Source organism: Ovis aries, chromosome 23 (genome assembly GCF_016772045.2).
Source record: "Ovis aries strain OAR_USU_Benz2616 breed Rambouillet chromosome 23, ARS-UI_Ramb_v3.0, whole genome shotgun sequence".
Lineage (NCBI taxonomy): Eukaryota > Metazoa > Chordata > Mammalia > Artiodactyla > Bovidae > Ovis > Ovis aries.
Genome location: NC_056076.1, coordinates 43,819,726 through 43,836,144, shown reverse-complemented (window position 1 = coordinate 43,836,144; position 16,419 = coordinate 43,819,726). Strand labels below are relative to the sequence as shown.

At 46.2% G+C, this 16,419-nt stretch overlaps 1 protein-coding gene across 1 annotated transcript in view; it reads right to left on the bottom strand.

The window, feature by feature from the left end:
• LDLRAD4 (low density lipoprotein receptor class A domain containing 4) overlaps positions 1-16,419 on the bottom strand; it is a 160,105-nt gene that overhangs the window by 122,923 nt on the left and 20,763 nt on the right. Inside the window, 1 exon segment of the mRNA XM_060405482.1 lies at positions 697-794. The gene's annotated coding sequence lies outside the window, so the exon portion shown is untranslated.

Below are 16,419 nucleotides of genomic sequence, written 5' to 3'. Positions count from 1 at the left end.
AACACATGTGTCATCTAAGCTCCTACTTCCAGATACACCAAGGTTAGGCCACTCATACCCTGCCTTTAAGAAGTAACATAGGAACAAACACAGCAGATTAGGGGGTCAACATCCCCTTACAGTACAGATCACGCCAACACAGACAAAGGAAAAGCTGCCCAGTAGCTGCTACAGTAGACGTTTTGAGTGTACCACCCGCCAGGTGCCATAGGAAGCACAGTGGCTCCTCACGTCCCACGGCAATCTCAGTATTATTTCCATTTTACAAAGTTGGAAACCAAGCAAAACAAAGAATTTAGAATGAGAAAGAAAGAATCCCACTTCTCATCAATCTTAAATGTGTTTAAACATCTGAGTATTAAATGCTCACGTGGAGCAATAAAGACAAACTGAATAGCAAGATTATTATTTTTCTTCAGATATTCTAAATCTAGAAATATTTTATATACATTCACAGCCCACTGTGAATAATACTTGGTAATACTTGGGTATTAAACAAAAAAGAAAAAGTCCCATTTACTCTGATACCATGCAACTTTCCTTTAATCCCAGTTACACTGGGAAGATATTAATAGTTTTTGCACTTCAGAGTTGGGACCACATTCTTAAGAGGGACACCATCTCATAACAGTCAGTGGTGTGACAAGCTCTGCCTCACAAACATTATCAAAGAGAAGAGTCTCAAGCTTTACTCACCTTTTTAAGCTTAAGCTATATGAAAACTGATGTCAGTTCCTGAAAACGGTCCAAAGAGGAGAGAGCACTTTGATATTACCAACGTGGAGCATGAACTGCTGAAAGGAAAAATAAAGAATTTCAGTGAATCATTTCTTGGCTTCCCTTAGTGAACCATCCCCCAAATTCCAAAAAATACTAGAGAGGACTTCCCTGGTGGTCCAGTGGTTAAGAAGCCACTGTTCAATGCAGAGGAAGCGGGCTCAATCTCTGGTCAGGGAACTAAGATCCCATATGCTGCAGAGCAACTAAGCCTGCACAATGCAACTACTGAGCTCCCATACTCTGGAGCCTGCCTGCGACAACTAGAGTCTACGCACTGCAACCAAGATCTCACGTGCCACAACTGAGACTCAAGGCAGTCAAATAAATTTTTTTTTAAAGATGCCCATTTAGGGGCTTCCCTGGTGACTAACTGGTAAAGAGACCACCTGCCAATGCAGGAGACATGGGTTCAATCCCTGACCCAGGAAGATCCCACATACCACAGACCAACTAAGGCCATGCACCCGCCACAACTATTGAGCCTGTGCTCTAAAGCCCGGGAGGCACAACTACTGGCCCAATGCCACAACTACTGAAGCCTGTGCGCCCCACTACAAGAGAAACCCCCCTCAATGAGAAGCCTGCGCAATGCAACTAGAGAACAGCCCCTGCTCACTGAAACTAGAGAAAAGCCTGCACAGCAACAAAGACCCAGCACAGCCAGAAGTAAATAAAATTTAAAAAATAATAATAATTTAACAAAATACTAGAGGACTATCACAACAAAAGGCACAAACACCAAAATGAATAAAACAAGCATCAAATAATAAAGAGAAGGAAGAGAGAAGCCCCCAGCACACAATCTGGGGTACATGGCATGAACTGGGGATAAACTCCCCCAAACAGCTCTTCAGCAGCCACAGGGCCATCAGGTTCTCAGTCTCCAATCAAAGGACACAGACTTGTTTCTTCAAAGTCACAGGCCTTTTCTTCAATGACGGGTCGCAAACATATATAATGGACAACGTCTTTATTGGACTAGGTTTTAACTACAGAGATCCTAAATATGGCTGTAGCTTATGAACCCAAAATATCTGTCAACTACATGGATCAATGATCCTTAATTGTAAAGGAAACAGACTGCACCTTTTTCCTCCACTGAAACAGGTCTAATTTTGTGGAAGCAACAATGACCCATGCTTCAGTTCAGTTCAGTTCAGTCGCTCAGTCGTGTCTGACTCTTTGCAACCCCATGAAGTGCAGCACGCCAGGCCTCCCTGTCCATCACCAACTCCCGGAGTTCACTCAGACTCACGTCCATCGAGTCAGTGATGCCATCCAGTCATCTCATCCTCGGTCATCCCCTTCTCCTCCTGCCCCCAATCCCTCCCAGCATCAGAGACCTCGCTAATGTGCTAACTTCCAAGATTCGCGTCTTCAAGGCTGTCTTCACCTCTGCCCTCCACCCTGCTGGCAGGACAGACTCCCGACTGTCTAGTTCCAGTTCACACAATCTGTCACCAGCATCCTCCTCCCAGTTTGATGAGCACACTGTCCTTCACATCACTCCAGGTCACATCAGGTGACCACCTAACGCCTGACAAAGTAGTTCCAGGTCAACTCAGTCAGCTCTGTCTCAAAGGGCACAGGCACCTCTCAGCACCCAGCCTGCCAACGTGTGGGATTACATTCCCATCCAAGGGTGAATAAGCCACCATCTGTCTAGCTTGTGTGCCGCAGCAGGAGACCTGCCCCCTAAAGCATGTTCCTGCCATATGTCACTCCTGAGTGATCAGTCAAGACTAAGACATACAAATAAAAAATGACTGTATCCAGCCAAAGGACCCTGTGAGATTCCTGTGGACATTCACCCTGAACACACAAGCCAAACACCCCTTTATTTTCACGTAACTCCTTCCTACCAATACTGTGAACCTACAAACACTCTCTCCTGCCTTCTACTCACTGAGAGAAGAAAACAACCCACTTCTGACTTTTCTGATGATGGTTTTATTCCTCAACTGAGACTGCTCCTCTCAGTCTTCCTGGGATTCAAATGCTGATTTCCTGGGAACACAAGTCAGTGGAATAACCAGAAATGCATGTGGTGGATAGAATTCTAAGGTGACTGCAGTGGGGTCACACCTTTGTATAACTCCCTCCTCATAAGTGTTGGCAGAATCCGTGACTTTCTTCTAACCAACAGAACATGACAAAAGCAAACAGATGTCATTCCCTTGATCTGGTTTCACTTAAGACTCCATGTCAGCCTACTATTAATAGAAACTGAGGGACTCCCTTTGCAGCTCTCAAGAAATGCGCAATCATCTCTGAAGGGCCTCTGAGGGGCCACACAGCAAGGAACCACAGGGGCCTCTAGGCACTGAGGACGGTCACCAGCTGACAACCAGCAAAGAAACAGGAACATCAGACCTACAGCTACAAGGACCCACAGCTACAATTTAACCTGTTCACTTAAATGAGCTTAGAAGTGGATTCTTGCCCCACTCACGTCTCCAGAAGAGAACACAGCTAGGCTGAAGCTTGTTGGCAATCTCTGAGATCCTGAGTAGAAAACCAGCTAAGCCATTCCCAGACTCCCAACCCATGGAAATCATGAAATAACATGTGGGTGTCACTTTAAGTTATTAAGTTTACAGTTATTTGCTTTGTAGCAACAGTAAATATATTTAACTTACTAATTAAACATAGGAGTCTATAATATATGCATATGTTAAATGCACATACAACTACCAAATCAAAACAGCTCTCCATACCTGCCTCATCCATCCATAAGCAAAAACTCATTTCTCCTATTTGAGTCTGAGCTTTTTGCAGGCAAGAATGCAAATCACAATCACCCTGGTATCATCATGCTTGTGAAGAATATTGGCACATGGGAGGCCTTTAACATTTTTTAAAAATACAGTTAAGTCTCCTACATAAAAACCTTCAAGTCGTGAACTTTCAAAGACACAAACACGCGCTCCAGCAACATCAGGTGTGAAACTGCAGGTTGCCCTCCATCTCCCATTGCCAATGACCCTTCAGCTGTACCATCTCCCACCTCCTACCCCTCCTCCAACCAGTACCTCTTGTTGCCCTTTCACTTGACGCCAGCCTCTGTGTGCTAGCTGTTGTATTGTACTACTGTACTCAAGATATTGTACTGTAAGATTAAAAATGTTTTACTTTTGTGCTTGTTTTTTGTATGTTTTTTGTATATTACTTATGTGAAAAGTATTGTAAACCTATTACAGTACAGTTCTATATAGCTAATTGGTGGGTACCTAAGCTAACTTCATTGGACTTACAAACAAGTGGGACTTACAAGTATGTTCTCAGAATGAAACTCATTTTTATATAAGGGAAGATGATGCTGTGAAAGTGCTGCACTCAATATGCCAGCAAATTTGGAAAACTCAGCAGTGGCCACAAGACTGCAAAAGGTCAGTTTTCATTCCAATCCCAAAGAAAGGCAATGCCAAAGAATGCTCAAACTACTGCACAATTGCACTCATCTCACACGCTAGTAAAGGAGTGCTCAAAATTCTCCAAGCCAGGCTTCAGCAATACACGAACCGTGAACTTCCAGATGTTCAAGTTGGTTTTAGAAAAGGCAGAGGAACCAGAGATCAAATTGCCAACATCCTCTGGATCATCGAAAAAGCAAGAGAGTTTCAGAAAAACATGTATTTCTGCTTTATTGACTATGCCAAAGCCTTTGACTGTGTGGATCACAATAAACTGTGAAAAGTTCTGAAAGAGATGGGAATACAGACCACCTGACCTGCCTCTTGAGAAACCTATATGCAGGTCAGGAAGCAACAGTTAGAACTGGACATGGAACAACAGACTGGTTCCAAATAGGAAAAGGAGTACGTCAAGGCTGTATATTGTCACCCTGCTTATTTAACTTATATGCAGAGTACATTATGAGAAATGCTGGGCTGGAAGAAGCACAAGCTGCAATCAAGATTGCCGGGAGAAATATCAATAACCTCAGATATGCAGATGACACCACCCTTATGGCAGAAAGTGAAGAGGAGCTAAAAAGCCTCTTGATGAAAGTGAAAGAGGAGAGTGAAAAAGTTGGCTTAAAGCTCAACATTCAGAAAACAAAGATCATGGCATCTGGTCCCATCACTTCATGGCAAATAGATGGGGAAACAGTGGAAACAATGTCAGACTTTATTTGGGGGGGCTAAAAAATCACTGCAGATAGTGACTGCAGCCATGAAATTAAAAGACGCTTACTCCTTGGAAGAAAAGTTATGACCAACCTAGATAGCATACTGAAAAGCAGAGACATTACTTTGCCAACAAAGGTCCATCTAGTCAAGGCAATGGCTTTTCCAGTGGTCATGTATGGATGTGAGAGTTGGACTGTGAAGAAAGCTGAGCGCCGAAGAATTGATGCTTTTGAACTGTAGTGTTGGAGAAGACTCTTGAGAGTCCCTTGGACTGCAAGGAGATCCAACCAGTCCATTCTAAAGGAGATCAGTCCTGGGTGTTCTTTGGAAGGAATGATGCTAAAGCTGAAAGTCCAATATTTTGGCCACCTTATGCGAGGAGTTGACTCATTGGAAAAGACTCTGATGCTGGGAGGGATTGGAGGCAGGAGGAGAAGGGGACGACAGGATGAGATGGCTGGGTGGCATCACAGACTCAATGCATGTGAGTCTGAGTGAACTCTGGAAGTTGGTGATGGACAGGGAGGCCTGGGGTGCTGCAATTCATGGGGTCGCAAAGAGTCGGACACGACTGAGCAACTGAACTGAACTGAAAGCCAAATTAAAAGGATTATGATTTGTCAGTCTCCTGTTACTACAATAAGGCCAAAGCAATAGAATTTGTGCAATCCTTCAGAGCAGAACTCAGAGCCTCAAAATTAACTTCAAAACAGGTGGAAGACACTGAGCATAATGTCTTATCTCCAAACGATGAATGGACAATTTCTTTGGGACTGGTTATGTCATTCTACCTGTGAACCTGAGTCACTACTTAGTAGTTCTGCTCCATAGTTACCATTTTTGCCAAATATCCTTGCCAGTTCTTGGGCATGTAGCTATTAGCTGAATGTTAAACAAACAAAAAAAAAATCGCTAAGAAAACTTCCAAAGTCAGAATCATTCTTAATTTTCCATTTGTATACATATTCATCCCCAACTAAAATGGAAAAACCTGAGTAGGTTCAATGCCCTGACTCTAAATTTGAAACAAAACACTACTGTCAACTTCATGACAACCTATTTCAAAGGTTCTTTAAGATCATTTTTTAACTGATGATCTGTAATTTTTTAAGCAAGACTGTTTAAAAGTTGAATGCATAAATCATCCAGTTTCTGCTATCCTTGAGATTAAAATTAGTTTATTATTACAAAGAATATTGTTACTCAAGTTGTATCTATTTTAAATTTCGAAAGAACTAGTGTAAAAACAGGAGATTTTAAAACATTCAAGTCAGTTAAATTACTAAAGAAAGTACAAAATTAAAACTTCTTTCATCACCGAAACACACCATACTCTTTCGAAATCTATATTCAGGATCTTATTATATATTCTTACTCCCTCATAAACCACTCAATAAATCTGAACATTATTTCCAAGATTTATCCCTGGTGCTCAACCTCTTAGGCTGCAGAATGTGCACACTAAAGCCAAGAAAAACTCAAAACACCAATTCCATGACAAACAAGGCAGAGAGTTTCAATAAACTCATTACATCTCAGCAAAACTAACTCTCTTGGGCCTATCTCTACATGTAAAAATAGCCAGTGAACACAGGGAACCCACAGCAGGGAACCCCGGGTTACCAAGCCATCCTCCCACCTCAGGCAGAGTAAGTACCAGGCCCAGAGGACAGAACACACCCAGCTCCCTGCACGTGCAGGTCTTTTCCTTCTTCCCACAAAGCACAGCTCCACACAAAGCTCAATGCTTCGGAGAAAGAAGGCTGAACATGAATAACATGCCCCCACCCAGGAAACTAAGCCTCGCTAGGGGCGGTTCACTTAAGAGAATTAATAAGCACATGTGCTCACACAAAGTCTGGCAGCGGTCCTCCTGAACCACCCCCGATGCTGAGCACCTGAGGATGGGTCCACCTCCTGACCTCTGATTTCTAGCAAGCAGAGGCTGCGGCTGCGGGCTGCCAAGGAGCCAGTGCAAAGCATGGCTTAGGTACCCTTGCAGAGGAGCAGGCCGCCGTGGTCCCTCGTACGTGAAGAGGGCACAGAAGGGCACAAGGTTCAAGTCATGGGAGAAACCGAGGAACGGGCCATGTCCTTTTTAATATCTGTTTGGCTGGGTCAGGCATTAGTTGCAGCACGTGGGATCTTCACTGCTGTGTGCGGCTACCATTCATTGCGGCACACGGAATTAGCTGCTCTCCCGCATATGGGATCTTCGCACCAACCGCTCATCAGGGATTGAACAGGCATTCTCTGCGTTGAAGGTGGATGCTTAACCACTGGGCCACCGGCAAATGCAGAGCCACAGCCATTCTTAACTTGCACAACCTCGGTGAATTCTCTTTAATGTAATGGAAGGCTGAGGCTGGTATGAGGCCTGGCAGCGGCTCCTCTGGAATAGGGGCCCTTGAGAACAGGACGACCCCATGCGGGGGCAGGGTCTCAGCCATCAGCAGTAGCTGCAGGCTCCAGTTACTGAGGGACTAGGGAAGCAGAAGACCACTCCTTTCCCAACTGTTCGGGCCCTGGAGGACCCTATGGGCAGCTGGACTAACGGACGCAGGACCAGATTTCTGGTCCCCGGACCCCGCGATGGTCGCCTTCTCCCCGGGGCTGAGCTGTTCCAGTGCAAATGGCCCGGGGTGGTGCCACTCACTGCCCACCGCCACCACCTACAAGTCCAGCCAAGGTGGCCCTTGCCCAGGCCGGGCTCTCAGCCAACGCCAACTCCTGAGGAAGGTCGGGCCTCTCCGAGTGAACGGCCTACGGCCTGACAGGAAACCAGACGGTTTTCCGCTCTCGCTCTGGCCCGACTGCCTCGGGCCGAAACATTCAGAAGCTCCATCGTTCAACTTTACACAGGCCAGAACCACCTGTGAGGGAACCAGGCCAAAGAGCCGCCAGGGCAATGCTGTACTGCAGAGTCGCGCAACAGCCCATGTGGCGGCCAGGCTGAGCTCCTGAGATGCGCACACAAGCATGCACACAGTGGACTCAGGGAAGCACGCACGCACACAAGGGCGCGCGCACGCATATGACGCACACGTAGGTGCGCACTTATTTGCTTACGTGCAGCCAAGGCTTAAAGACCATTAAGATGGAAGCTTGCGGGGCCTAGACAGAGATGTAATGTTTCAAAGCCAGTTCAGTTCAGTTCAGTTCAGTCGCTCAGTCGTGTCCGGCTCTTTGCGACCCCATGAATCGCAGCACGCCAGGCCTCCCTGTCCATCACCAACTCCCGGAGTTCACTCAGACTCACGTCCATCGAGTCCATGATGCCATCCAGCCATCTCATCCTCTGTCGTCCCCTTCTCCTCCTGCCCCCAATCCCTCCCAGCATCAGAGTCTTTTCCAATGCGTCAACTCTTCGCATGAGGTGGCCAATGTACTGGAGCTTCAACTTTAGCCTCATTCCTTGCAAAGAAATCCCAGGGTTGATCTTCAGAATGCACTGGTTGGATCTCCTTGCAGTCCAAGGGACTCTCAAGAGTCTTCTCCAACACTACAGTTTAAAAGCATCAATTCTTCGGCGCTCAGCCTTCTTCATAGTCCAACTCTCACATCCATACATGACCACAGGAAAAACCACAGCCTTGACTAGACAGACCTTAGTCGGCAAAGTAATGTCTCTGCTTTTGAATATACTATCTAGGTTGGTCATAACTTTTCTTCCAAGGAGTAAGCGTCTTTTAATTTCATGGCTGCAGTCACCATCTGCAGTGATTTTTTAGCCCCCCAAAATAAAGTCTGACACTGTTTCCCCATCTATTTCCCATAAAGTGATGGGACCAGATGCCATGATCTTTGTTTTCTGAATGTTGAGCTTTAAACCAACTTTTTCACTCTCCTCTTTCACTTTCATCAAGAGGCTTTTTAGCTCCTCTTCACTTTCTGCCATAAGGGTGGTGTCATCTGCATATCTGAGGTTATTGATATTTCTCCCGGCAATCTTGATTGCAGCTTGTGCTTCTTCCAGCCCAGCATTTCTCATAATGTACTCTGCATATAAGTTAAATAAGCAGGGTGACAATATACAGCCTTGACATACTCCTTTTCCTATTTGGAACCAGTCTGTTGTTCCATGTCCAGTTCTAACTGTTGCTTCCTGACCTGAATACAGATTTCTCAAGAGGCAGGTCAGGTGGTCTGGTATTCCCATCTCTTTCAGAATTTTCCACAGTTTATTGTGATCCACACAGGCAAAGCCTTTGGCAGTAAGAGAACAGAAACCTAGACAGTCTATTAAAATACAGAGACATTACCAACAAGGTCCGTATAGTGAAAGCTATGGTTTTTCCAGTAGCCACATATGGATGTGAGAGTTGGACTATAAAGCTAAGGGCAGAAAAATGGATACTTTTGAACTATAGTGCTGGAGAAGACTCTTAGAGTCCCTTGGACTGCAAGATCAAACCAATGAATTCCAAAGGAAATCAGTCCTGAATATTCATTGGAAGGACTAATGCTGAAGCTGAAACTCCAATACTTGGCCTCCTGATGCAAAGAGCCGACTCATTAGAAAAGACTCTGATGCTGGGAAAAATTGAAGGCAGGAGGAGAGGGGGACAGAGGATGAGATAGTTGGATTGCATCACCGACTCAATGGACTTGAGTTTGAGCAAGCTCCAGGAATTGGTGATGGACAGGGAAGCCTGGCACACTAAAGTTCATTGGGTCACATAGAGTCGGACACAACTGAGCGACTGAACTGAGGAGAACACGAGTTTTCGGCAAACCTAGTAAAAGCACCTTAAGGAAATGTCAGAAAAGACACTGGCTTCCTTTAAGAGATGTTCTGGTCCAAGATGGTGAGTTTACTGCTACAACTGACGTGACCCTTGAACGTGACTTTGAGCAGCAGACCCCCTCAGAATGCAGACTTTTTCCAACTTTCACTTTACATATCTTAAAGGTCACAAAGTGTGCTGGAGTAGAGGTCACAGCATAAGAAATTGAAAAGAAATGGGTCTGAGTCCTGTTTCCACCCAAACTGTTCATCTTCCTGCCTTTGGCCCTTCATCCATCAGTCCCCTTGTTCTGGGGGCAGTTGGCATCCCAGCCCCAGCAGCTTGATTTCCAAACTCAAGGGAAGAAAAAAAGGCAATGCCCAATGCCTACAGAAAAGCTCACCAAGCATAATGAGGACTGCAGGACATCAAGGTCCTTCTCTGCCTTGGAGCCTCCCTGTCGGCCTGCGGTGCCTCCTGGAAGGGCCTCTCATCCAGTGTCCTCCGTACAGCAGCCTCACTCACATCCAAATGCAGATGCTATGGACTGTGTAGGCGCCAAAGTCCGGACCCTCAAAGGCTGGGGGAGGGTGGGCAAGCGCACAGCAAGTTCAACGCAGGCTGGAGAAGCAGTGGCATTTAGAAGACCCATTATAACATCCCAAACTTCCTGCCATGCACTCTCAGAAAATAAGGAGGACCTAGATTGTTAGTTCCTTGAAAACCCAAAATATGACAGGGGAAACAGGACAGACACGAGCAAGCCCCATCAATGTCAAGACCAGTTTTCAGAAGCCAAAGATGAAAATTGTCCTCAGTTTTTAACAACCTATATTAATAGTTAACATCCAATAGAGACCCAGTTCTTGGTAGAGAGCTGTTCCTACTAGCCAAGTGCCTGGTCCTGGGAGGATGTGAACACTCAACACTGGGAAGAGACTGGAGGCAGGAGGCAGCAACCCAAGAGCAGCCAAGCCCACCCAAACCCCTAACCCTTGGACCAGCATCCAGCCCGCAGGTGCCATGGAAGCACGTGTGCCAGCAGACAGGGTGAGCCAGCGCATCCCCCTGAGGCTGGAAGGAGGCCAGGATTTGACAGGAGTTTCTTGGGGGTAGGTTCCAGAACAAGGACAGGTGCTGGACAGTGAACATGGACAAGGGTCCCAGAGACAAGGTCAGAGGGGTGGTGGGCCCAGGGCTCCTGCACATTTGTAGCGACTGGCTTTGACTCAAGCAGAAGGAGGAGCCTTCATTCCACATGGGCTTCCAGACTCCAACACCCAGGCCCTGTGCCAGATGCTGAAGCCATGGGAAGAGGCAAAACCAGACTCTTCCACCCTCAGTGGTGGCCACAGTCTCCATCAACAGACTAAGTAGTGGGGGCCTGGGAGCCATCGTCTTGTGGGCTTCTCTCCACCTTTATTCATACAGATGCTGAGCCTCTGCCATAGAAACCAGAGATACAGAAGTCCTGAAAAGTGAAGTCGCTCAGTTGTGTCCAATTCTTTGCGACCCCATGGACTGTAGCCCACCAGGCTCCTCCATCCATGGGATTCTCCAGGCAAGAATACTGGAGTTGGTTGCCATTTCCTTCTCCAACAGGAAGTCCTAACGGTGTCCAAACCAGCATGAAGAAGCAAATTAAATTCAAGATCATTTTAGTCGTGACAGTGCCTCATGTAATTCTCAACATTTAAGTCTATCAGCAGACTCCTCAGCAGAGAGCACCTGCTTGACAGCAGGTATTCAGGTGACACTGCAGCATGTTCACGCTGGCTTCAGCTGACAGGAGCCACATTGGGGTAAGGGAAGGGCCACCTGGGCAAAGTGAAGGTCAGCACCCAAGCGAGGGAGTGAAAGAACACAGGAGCTCAACTCGAAGGCAGGGCCAGGCCCAGTGTAGAAACCTATAAACTGCCCAAGGATGAAGAGAGACATTTTATTTAGAAGTCAATAAAACATGTTTATCTGACACTGCAACTCAGATACACTATACGCAAGCCAAGTTCCATCAGATGCGCTCACGAGAGCTGCAGCAGGCTGGAAAACGTATATTGATGAGGCAACCAGTGTTCAAAGAAACATCCATCTACCCCATTTCATGTGAAAGAAATACAGATGCTCTCAACAATCCCATGTTAATTAATCATTTTAACTGAAAATACATCCATGGTTTCACCACCTCATTAGAGGTCAAGTTCATTAGAGGTCAATGTCTGGTTGGTCATCAGCCAACTGCTTATATTCCATTTGGTTACAGTTTTTTCTTAAATTACCACATTCCTCTTCGTTTTAGACTATTCTTAGAAAATATTTCCCAACATCTCCATGAGATCAGCAAAAAATAACTACTGAAGTTGAAATTCTACCCGCTTGGAGGCAACTACTAGCCAACTAGAGTCTGGACATATTGTTCTACATGCTACTGAATAATTAAGGGTAAAAATAAAATTTCAGGAAACATACACAATTTAGTCTTCTCTTGTTTGATGCCATGGAGTCTTTCCTCATTCTTTCAGGTTTCATTAAAGAAAGCAAAGAACACTGTAAACTGATTTGCTAGTTTCCATACTTGCTGCCAAATTTCCACTTCTGCAAAACCAATTTCAACCAGAAAAAAAAGTAAAGCTAATCTTCTAGTTCTTCACAAGGTTTAATTTATTCAGAATGTGGGGTAAAACTTTGGAAGAAAGAAAATCGATCATTGGCAAACAATGAAAATGTTAATTTATTAGTTTTATTTTTTAATCACTACATTGTCTCAGAATTATTTCCTTCTCTGAGTTCTGGAAAGCTTTAAAAACATGAATGCTGCCAAACAATGACCTTGTTATAAGCCAAAGTTCAGTTATTTTAAGGAATTTACTTACCTTTTAAACAGAGTTCTCCTGAAAATCCTTCCAAACCACTAACTTTGTTAAGAATTTATACAGGTTTACAATATAATACTGCATAGCTCCTAAACATTTTAGAGTTACACTCTGTGCATTACTTTTGCCTCTAACAAAGCAGTAAAAGCTAAGATGAATGATACAGATAAGGGGAGGGGAGACAGATCAGGAAGTGACTTCAGCCCACAAGGCTAGTCACAGACAATGAAGCCCAGGGCAGAATGCGATGTGGGCGGGATGCTTCAGCCCCGAAGGACCAGAAGGAAGAGTTGTTTTGAAAGCATAACACTTTGCATCTACTGACTTATCAAAATATCTCCCTTCCTCAACCTCTTCCTCAGCATCTTCAACAGTATAGTCAATAAGCACCAAGTTTTCAGATCGTCAGGTGAAATTAAGTCCCACTTAGCCAGAGCCCGAACAGTTGGGAAATTCAAATAACTGGAATTTTTCTGAGAAGGTAAATTATTACAACCAAAAGACATAATACAAAAAACAATCAGCCACCTTCCCGGTTCCAGTGGCTGCCAGGACCAGAAGGGAGAGGGGAGAGGAAGGGAAAAGAGTTGACCCAAGAGCTGAAAGCCAGAGGAAGGGACCAGATGCCCCCACCTGGAGGAGATTGGGGCCCAGGGAGAGGAACAGACTGAGCGGAAGGGTGAGGAGTCGTCCCGGTCTGCAGTCCATTCACAGAGCCACAGAACACCCTGCCACTGACAAAGAAAATGACAGAGATCACTGTGGCAGTGGGCTCAGCTTGAAAAGTACAAGAATACAAAGTCTGAGGAAAGAACGCCCTGATCTGCCTGTGACCTAAACCCAAGCTCAGAAAGGACAGTTAGTTTGTATCCCATACTCCTAATCTGTTCCTTCCGCACTTCCCCTTTCCCTTTGATAACCGTAAATTTGTTACATACTATACAAAAAATAGGTAGGCAACAAGGATTCACTGTATAGCAAGGGGAATTAAAGCCACAGTCTTGTAAGAACCTATAATGGAATATAATCTGCAAAAACAAACAAACAAAAAAACCCAAAAGACTATGCTGTACATCTGAAACTAACACAATATTGTAAATTGACTATACTTTAACACTTAAAAAGGGAGAGTGACTCACAGTCCAAGGCAAGCCGTTCCCGGGGCCCCAGCACAGCCGCAGGACACTGCCACTCGCAAGGGGCTGGGGGGACCTGACCCCAACCTCCCCAGAGCCGACCCCAAGGAAGAAGGGGCTGAGGCTGAGGGACACCGAGTATGAAGGGAGGGTGCTCTTCTCGAGCTACAGACAGCAGGAGCCAGGTCTGAGCACAGAGGCAGCGTCAGAGGCACGCGAGCTGCACAGGTTGTTTTTAGAAAGTGAATTATCATGCGTAGGCCGCCGTTGGAAACTCTTACGATGCTGAGAAAACTGTCCTTGTTCCTCTCAAATCCCATCCTGTGTGATGGGGGAGACCCAGTGCTGCTGCCTGCAAACAAGAGAGACAGAGCACCTTTTGGTGATAGCCGTGCAACAAGGCCACATGTGCGCGCACACACACACACATATATGCTTCCAGGGGCTGCAAGTACAGTTTTCAAAAGTAACACGCATTCCTTGATAATTTAAAAGTGCATGGACTTCCCTGGTGGCTGATTGTATAAGAATCCACCTGGCAATACAGGGGACACAGGTTTGATCCTTGGTTTGGGAAGATCCCACATGCCATGGGACAACTAAGCCCGTGTACTACAACTACTGAAGTTCATGTACCTAGAGCTTGTGCTCTGCAACAAGAGAAGCACTGGGATGAGAAGCCCACCCACAGCAACTAGAGTAGCCTCCACTCGCTAGAAAAAGCCAATGAGCAACAACAAAGACACACCACAGCAAGAAAAAAATTTTTTTAATTCAAATAAATGAAAGTGTATGACTCTACATAATCACATGCAGAAAATGTTTCAAATACATTTAATTGTTGGGGCTTTCTGCAAGTACAGGTATAACTGAAGACTGCTACTCCAGAAGCCACTTCCATGACTTGAGAACTGCAGCCTGAGGAGCTGCTATTTGCCTCCCCCTTACATTCAGAAAACGAAGATCATGGCATCCGGTCCCATCACTTCATGGGAAATAGACGGGAAACAGTGGAAACAGTGTCAGACTTTATTTTGGGGGGCTCCAAAATCACTGCTGATGGTGACTGTAGCCATGAAATTAAGACGCTTACTCCTTGGAAGAAAAGTTATGACCAACCTAGTTAGCATATTGAAAAACAGAGACATTACTTTGCCGACTAAGATCCATCTAGTCAAGGCAATGGTTTTTCCTGTGGTCATGTATGGATGTGAGAGTTGGACTGTGAAGAAGGCTGAGCACCGAAGAATTGATGCTTTTGAACTGTGGTGTTGGAGAAGACTCTTGAGAGTCCCTTGGACTGCAAGGAGATCCAACCAGTCCATTCTGAAGGAGATCAACCCTGGGATTCCTTTGGAAGGAATGATGCTAAAGCTGAAACTCCAGTACTCTGGCCACCTCATGTGAAGAGTTGACGCATTGGAAAAGACTGATGCTGGGAGGGATTGGGGGCAGGAGGAGAAGGGGACGACAGAGGATGAGATGGCTGGATGGCATCATGGACTCGATGGACGTGAGTCTGAGTGAACTCCGGGAGTTGGTGATGGAGAGAGAGGCCTGGCGTGCTGCAATTCATGGGGCTGTAAAGAGTGTGACACGACTGAGTGACTGAACTGAACTGAACTACCATGGACACCGTGCAGATTCTCACCAAGACCTTGGCGGGGACATGGAAGATGAGGTGACTCCACCTCACCTCTCTCGGCCTCTGGACACAACAAAGGCGAAAACCAGATTCCCTTCTCAGTTTGCGGCAGACACTTGTCCCCAAGACTATCTGAGCAGAAGAATGGAACAAACATCCTGCCCTCAGAGAGCCTCTCCAGTCTCTCTGTAGTAAAGCAGCCTTTTGTGCTTCTGGATCCTAAGGGAGAAAGCAGCAGGTCTGTGCAAGGGCCACTCGCTGGGGCCTAGATCTGGCCTCCTCGGCACTGGGCAGGTCTCAGCTCCCCAGGTCAGACCATCTGGGGGTGGGATCTAGAAATCTGCATTTCAACAAGCCCCCTAAGTAATTCTTAAACATTACCGACATTTGGAAACCAAAATTTAAACCCAAATGAAACTGACCTATGTGAGGGAGTAGGCAGGCAGCTTGGAGGTCAGAAGCTGGAGGAGATGGGGGCCCTGGGGCAGCTGAGCGAGGCTGATACCAGGCCACCCTTCCCAGGGGGCTGCTACAGAACCCATAACTAAGCAGGGACACACGCCATCCCCCAAAAGACTGACAGTTGCCCTCTTACCTTTCCCAATGATGCAACTGCTCTGGAGAAGCAGAGCAGAGGCCTGCCCTGCCCCAAGTGTGTCATTTCCCAGGAAGCTCATTCCTGCTACACCTTCCAGCAGCTGAAGATGTGCCCAGAGGAGCACTCTCCTCTCCAGGAGATACCCAGCTGTGTAGCAGACAACGAGGGCAGCCTCCAGGCAGAGGGGCCAGGAAGAGCGAGATCTGTTGGATGGTGCCAGAGAAACAGGGTACCACGGGGAGCAGTGGGAGGGGGCCAGGAGACAGTCTCAGGCTAGGTCACTGCGGCCGCATGGCCAGCTGGGAGTTGTTCTGGGATCCCAGACCAGGGAACATATGAGAACACCCAACAGTTCATAAACTGCATTTTAAGGAGCCCTCCCAGTGACTATTACACACACTGAAGTCTGAGATCCTCTCTCTAAAGTACATAAAAGACACACGGGGAGGGGAAGAAAAACCAAAGGTCAAAGGCACAGCAGTCTGTCCCCACATCACTGCAGAATCCAAGCAAGAAACACTGGGAATCAA